Genomic DNA, 6,950 nt, shown 5'->3' with positions numbered 1-6,950 from the left:
CGGTTCCTCCAATCGGAGGCGGTCATTTCCCACGGGGCGGGAGGTCAGTCCCCTAGCTTGAGGAACGAGCATTCTGATTGGCCGGCCGTAAACCTCCAGTCGCCGGTCGTAGGCGGCAGCGGTTATTTGTGTACCACTCCACCAATCAGAGGATGCTCTCTCAACGGCTGCGCTGCAGATGGACGGGCGTCATCATCCAATAGACGTATCTCTGATTGAATGGGCGTGAATTTTATTTGCAAGCTCATGTCTGATTGGTCAATTCTCTTCTTCCCGCCCTTTGTCCGACTTTTTTTCTGCTTCCGGGTAGTCCAGCGCGATTAAATCGCTTTAAAGTTGGCAATAAAAAGACCCTGTTGATTCAGCACAGCCCCGAAATTCTTCGTTTGGGTAGCCTTTGTTTAAAGGAGGTTTGCAACGATTTGGGTTCAGAGTAAGGGGTCAAAAGTCACCACGTTACCATTGGAAGTCTCTCTTTCTTGACAATTTTCACTTTTCCCTCCAAAAAAGAGGAATCATCCTTAAAAATGCAGATTCATTGGTAAAATTAGCTGGAATGCAAACAGTAACTTAAGAGATAGAATATAGCTCAGTAACAATACAAACTAGATGGCCAAACAGTATCCATGATTCATATTATTGTTTTCCCTTTGCACTGCCTTAGTAATCTGAACAGAAGCGTGCAAAGTTTTTCACCGTACGTGTCGGTCGAAACCAACTGACCAAAAACACTCATCTAATTTCTGAATTATGGATCACACAGGAAATGCGGGAAAAGAAATTAACTCTTCTATTCCCCACTCTGGCCTCGTAGCTCTTCTCACCTGCCCATCATCTCCCCCGGGTGCCCTCCACCTTCCCTTTCTCCTATTGTCCACGCTCCTCTCCTATCAGATTCCTTTCTTTATAGCCCTCGACCATTACCACCCTCCTGGTTTCTACATTTCCTTCTCCCCACATTTTTTATTCTGGCGTCTTTCCCCTTCCTTTTCCAGTCCTAAGTGAAGGGTCTCGGACCAAAACAACTGTTTATCAATTTCCATGGATTCTGCCTGACCTACCGAGTTCCTCCAGCACCCACAAATTCAGATTTGGATGAGTTTTTTTGGTAAATTGGTTATGACTGCCACATGCAGCAAGGTACGGTGAAAGATTTTGTTTTGTATGCCTTCTGTGCAGTTTATTGAGGCAGCACAAGGGAAAAGCGGTATCAGAATAAAGTATCGCAGTTACAGGGAAAGTTGCAGTACAGGAAGACAATAAGGTGTAAGGACCGTGACAAGGTAGTGACGGCAGGTAAATGCTGGCTTTGGTAGAGGTACAAATGAGGGAGAGGAGAGAGGAATAAGGGGCAACCTCAGACCTGCCAATCACAAGCTGATTCTGAGTGGGGAGGGGAGAGGAGAATGAGGATGCAGACCCACCCCTGCCAATCAAGTGGTTCAATTTCTTTTTCAATATTTTTATTAATTTTCTACATAGGAGAATACAGAGTTCAAGGAAAAAAGAAATATATCAAATACATTATTCTGAATCGCACATACAAACTCCTTACTTTATATTCATACGAATTGATTAATTCATAATATTGAAATATAGTAAATTTCATCATCATCAGGTGCTATGCCCAGTTTGAGCTTTGACTGCCATGGCCCACACATTCCTGTTTCGGGTCAAGTGGATCAGTTCATTGGTATTAATTTCCAATTCTCTGGCTGCTGTCTCCATCATCATTTGTCTTTATCTTCCTCTTGCTTTCTTCCCTTCAATCTTTCCCATAATTACTGTGCATTCTAACTCCTCTTTCCTAATCACATGTCCATTGAAGTTATGTTGCCTTTTCATGATCTCATACATTATTTCTCTTTTTGTGTTTGCTCTGTTCATGACATCCTCATTAGATATTTGTTTCATCCATGATATTCTTTGCATCCTCTTCAGAAACCACATCTCTGCTGCTATCTCTTTTCTCATGTTACTAGATATTGTCCAAAATTCTGAGCCATATAACATAACTGGATAAACATTGCAAGTACGGAGGAAGAACTACAAAACTTAATTGATATAATTATTGAAGAAATTGCAAAAAGATAGAATGTATGGTGATATCCAAAAAGAAGGAGAATCCTATCTGCAGGCTGAGAATAGATGGGGAAGACATAAAACAAGTAAAGAACTTTTGCTACTTAGGAAGCTGGGTGACATCAGATGGCAGGTGTGACTTGGACATCAAAAGAATAATTGGGATGGCAAAAGAATGAAAGTATTATATGGAAAAAAAAATCTAAGAGAATGCATGCAGTATACAACCTGAAATTCTTACTCTTCACAGACATCCATGAAGCCCCTGAGAATGAAAGGTACCCTGGAGCTGCCCTCCGCCCTCCCCCGTGCACAAGCAGCATCAACTCTCCCCCCACTTGTACTAACAGAAACACCGACCCTCGCCCCCCAACCGTGCAAGGAATAGCAAAAGCCCCCAAAGGGTACTTGCTCTACAATCCGTTAAAAACTGCAGCACGTTGGTATCTCAGACAGACTTTGCAGCAAGGGGGAGAGAGAGAGATCGCTTTCTCCTGCAGCGTCGAGGGTGGAGACCAGCAGCTTGCTGACCCTCAGTGCGGAGTTTAGGGTAACGGACCCGGTAAGAATCAGAACTGGGCTTATCATCACTGGCTTATGTCGTGAAAGTTATTGCTTTGGGGTACAGTGAAAAGCTTGTTCATACAGATCACACAGAGCACTGAGGTGAAACGATAACCATGCAGAATAAAGTGTCACAGTTACAGAGAAAGGGCAGTGCAGACGATAAGGTGCAAGGTCATAACCAGGTAGACTGTGGAGTCAGCGGTACATTTGATCATACTAGAAGACTGTCTGGTTGTCTAAGGGGTACAGAAGCTGTCCTCTCCTTAGTGGTAGTGCTTTCAGGCTTTTGTATCCTCTGCCCCAAGGGAGAGGGAGAGGCTGGACAAACGGGTGGTTTTCTCTGGAGCGGCGGAGGCTGAGGGAAGATCTGAAAGAGGTTTACAAGATTATGAGAGGCATAATTAGAGTAGAGTATCTGTTTCCCAGCGTAGAAATGTGTAATACCAGAGGGCGAGCATTGAAGGTGAGGGGGGTAGGTTCAAGGGGAATATGAGGGGCAAGTATTTTACTCAGAGAGTGATGGATGAAGTGTTATGAAGAATTCCCCTTCATAACAAGGGGAATTGAGTATAAGAGCAAAGAGGTCCTTCTGCAGCTGTACAGGGCCCTGGTCAGACCACACCTGGAGTACTGTGTGCAGTTTTGGTCTCCAAATTTGAGGAAGGACATTCTTGCTATTGAGGGAGTGCAGCGTAGGTTCACAAGGTTAATTCCCAGGATGGCGGGACTGTCATACGTCGAAGGATTGGAGTGACTGGGCTTGTATACTCTGGAATTTAGAAGGATGAGAGGGGATCTGATTGAAACATATAAGATTATTAAGGGATTGGACACGCTGGAGGCAGGAAGCATGTTCCCGCTGATGGGTGAGTCCAGAACCAGAGGCCACAGTTTGAGAATATGGGGTAGGCCATTTAGAATGGAGTTGAGGAAAAACTTTTTCACCCAGAGAGTGCTGGATCTGTGGACTGCTCTGCCCCAGAAGGCTGTGGAGACCAAGTCTCTGGATGCTTTCAAGAAAGAGATGGATAGAGCTCTTAAAGATAGCGGAATCAAAAGTTATGGGGATAAGGCAGGAAGGATACTGATTGTGGATGATCAGCCATGATCACAGTGAATGGTGGTGCTGGCTCAAAGGGCCGAATGGCCTACTCCTGCACCTATTGTCTATTGCCTATTGATGCCTGGAATGCGCTGCCTGGTCTGGTGGTAGAGACAAATACATTAGAGGTTTTTAAGAGACGTTTGGAAAATACATGGACGTAAGGAAGTTGGAGGGATATGGACATGGTGTAGGTAGGAGGGATTAGTGTTGGGGTGTTTTTGATTTGCTTCTTAGCTGGTTCAGCACAACATTGTGGGCCAAATGGCCTGTTCCTGTGCTGTACTTTTCTATGTTCTAAGACAGAATGTGGCTGGAGATATTCTCGGGGGGGGGGGGGTGGATCAGCCAGAGGCTGTGGTGCACATTGGCACCAATGACATGGGTAGTAAAGGGGAAGAGGTCCCAGGCAGTGAGTATATCGAGTTGGGAAAGAGGCTGAAGAGAAGAGTCTCCAAGGTTGTAATCTCTGGATTACTCCCTGTGCCACGGGCCGGTGCATAGGACTGGGGGTGACAGCCCGGATGAGTGCGTGGCCGAGGAGATGGTGCAGGGGGCAGGGTTTCCAGTTCTTGGATCATTGGAGGCTTTTCTGGGGGAGGAGGGACCTGTCCAAGAGGGGCGGGTTGCACCTGAACTGGGGGGAAACCAATATCCCAGCCAGGAGGTTTGCTGATGCTACTCGGGAGAGTTTAAACTAGTTTCACAGGAGCCCCAGGTCAGTAAGCAAAGAGTCAGAACTTAAGGTAGCTATCAGGGAGAATCAAACTAACACGTGTGATGGGTCTGATATTTAAAATGTGTATATTTAAATGCTTAATTATGGGTAAGGGTGATGAACTTAGACGTGGATCGGTACATGGAACTACGATGTTGTGGCCATTACTGAAACTTGGTTGAGAGAAGGGCGGGAATAGTGAATCAATTCCTGTTCAAGGGTCACGGCCAGAAACATCGGCCATTGATTCTTTTGCACAGATGCTGCCTGACCTGCTGAGTTCCTCCAGCATTTTGGAATTCCAGCAGATCTTCTCATGTGAGTGATTAATGTACCAGGCTTTCCAAGTTTTAGAAAAGAAAGTGGGGGGGGGGGAGTAAAAGAGTGAGAGGGGGTTCACTACTAATCAGGGACAATATCACAACTGCACTCACGGGAGGGGTCAGACACCGAGCCCATTTGGGTGGAGCTCAGGAATAGGAGGGATGCAATCACACTGATGGGATTGAACTGTAGACCCCCTAATAGGCACCAGGACACTGAGGAACAGATATGGAATCAGATTAAGGAAATGCGTAACAATAATAGGGCTGTTGTCACGGGGGATTTCAACTTCCCTAATGTAAACTGGGACTTTCTTTGTGTGAGGGGTTTAGATGGGACAGAATTTGTTAAGTGTATCCAGGAAGGTTTCTTAAATCAATACGTGGAAGGTCCAATGATGGGAGGGGCTGTACTGGACCTGGTTTTGAGTAATGAGCCTGGCCAGGTGACTGACCTTTCAGTGGGTGAACGGTTGGGGAATGGTGACCACAACTCCTCACCTTTCAGCATAGGTGGGGTCCTTGTGGAAGAGTTTTAAATTGGAGCACGGCAAATTATGAGGGCACCAGGCAGGAACTAAAAAGAGTTCATTGGGAACATCTTTTACTTGGCAAGTCCACAGCAGACATGTGGAGGGTGTTTAAAGATCACAGAGCACAGGAAAGGTATGTTCATGTTAGAAGGAAGGACGGGGATGGGAAGATAAGAGAACCTTGGATGTCCGGAGAGGTGATGAATTTAGTCAAGAAGGAAAAGTATGTGAAGCTTCAGAAGTCGGGATCAAGTGGAACACATGAGGAGTATAAAGAAGGCAGAACAGAACTAGAGAAGGGAAGTAGGAAAGCTGGAAGGGGCCATGAAAAGTCCTTGGCAAGCAGGATCAAGGTGAATCCCAAGGTGTTCTATACATACATCAAGAGCAAGAGGATAACTCGGGGGGAGGGTGGGGCCACTAGAGGATAAAGGGAGGAACATTTGCATGGATGTGGAGAACATGAGTGAGGTATTAATGGGTATTTACCAAGGAAAATGATGTGGAGGACCAGTAGATCAGTGCTGCGTGTATAAATAGGTTAGGGTGTTTAGAGGTCAAGGAGTAGGAAGTGTTGGGCCTCCTAATGAGCATAAAGGTGGGTAAGTCCCCAGAGCCTGATGGGATGTACCGCAGGTCATTGAAGGAGGCAAGCAATGATGTTGTTGGGCCCTCGACTAGTATCTTTGTCTCCTCCTTAGCCACAGATGAACTGGCGAGTGGCTAATGTTGTACTTGTATTTAGAAACATAGAAAACCTACAGCACAATACAGGCCCTTCGGCCCACAAAGCTGTGCCGAACATGTCCTTACCTTACAACTACCTAGGCTTACACATAGCCCTCTATTTTTCTAAGCTCCATGTATCCATCCAGGAGTCTCTTAATAGACCCTATCGTATCCGCCTCCACTACCGTTGCCGGAACCCATTCCGTGCACTCACCACTCTCTGAGTAACAGACTTAACCCTGACACTCTACTGTACCTACTTCCAAGCACCTTAAAACTATTCCCCCTCGTCCTAGCCATTTCAGCCCCGGGAAAAAGCCTCTGACTATCCACACAATCAGTGCGTCTCATTATCTTGTACACCTCTATCAGGTCACCTCTCATCCTCCATCACTCCAAGGAGAAAAGGCCAAGTTCACTCAACCTATTCTCATAAGGCATGCTCCCCAATCCAGGCAACATCCTTGTAAAATCTCCTCTGCACCCTTTCTATAGTTTCCACGTCCTTCCTGTAGTCAGGCGACCAGAATTGAGCACAGTACTCCAAGTGGGATCTGACTAGGGTCCTATATAGCTGCAATATTACCTGTTGGCTGTTAAACTCAATCCCACGATTGATGAAGGCTAATGCACCATATGCTTTCTTAACCATAGAGTCAACCTGCGTAGCAGCTTTGAGTGTCCTAGTGTCCCGGACTCCAAGATCCCTTCTGATCCTCCACACTGCCAAGAGTCTTGCCATTAATGCTACATTCTGCTACCATATTTGACCTACCAAAATGAATCACTCCACACTTATCTGGATTGAACTCCATCTGCCACTTCTCAGCCCAGTTTTGCATCCTATCAATGTCCCGCTGTAACCTCTGACAGCCCTCCACACTATCCACAACACC

The sequence above is a fragment of the Mobula birostris genome, chromosome 29 (assembly GCF_030028105.1).
Source record: "Mobula birostris isolate sMobBir1 chromosome 29, sMobBir1.hap1, whole genome shotgun sequence".
Classification (NCBI taxonomy): domain Eukaryota; kingdom Metazoa; phylum Chordata; class Chondrichthyes; order Myliobatiformes; family Myliobatidae; genus Mobula; species Mobula birostris.
The sequence above is the reverse complement of the archived record's forward strand: the minus strand, read 5'-3'. Positions refer to the sequence as shown.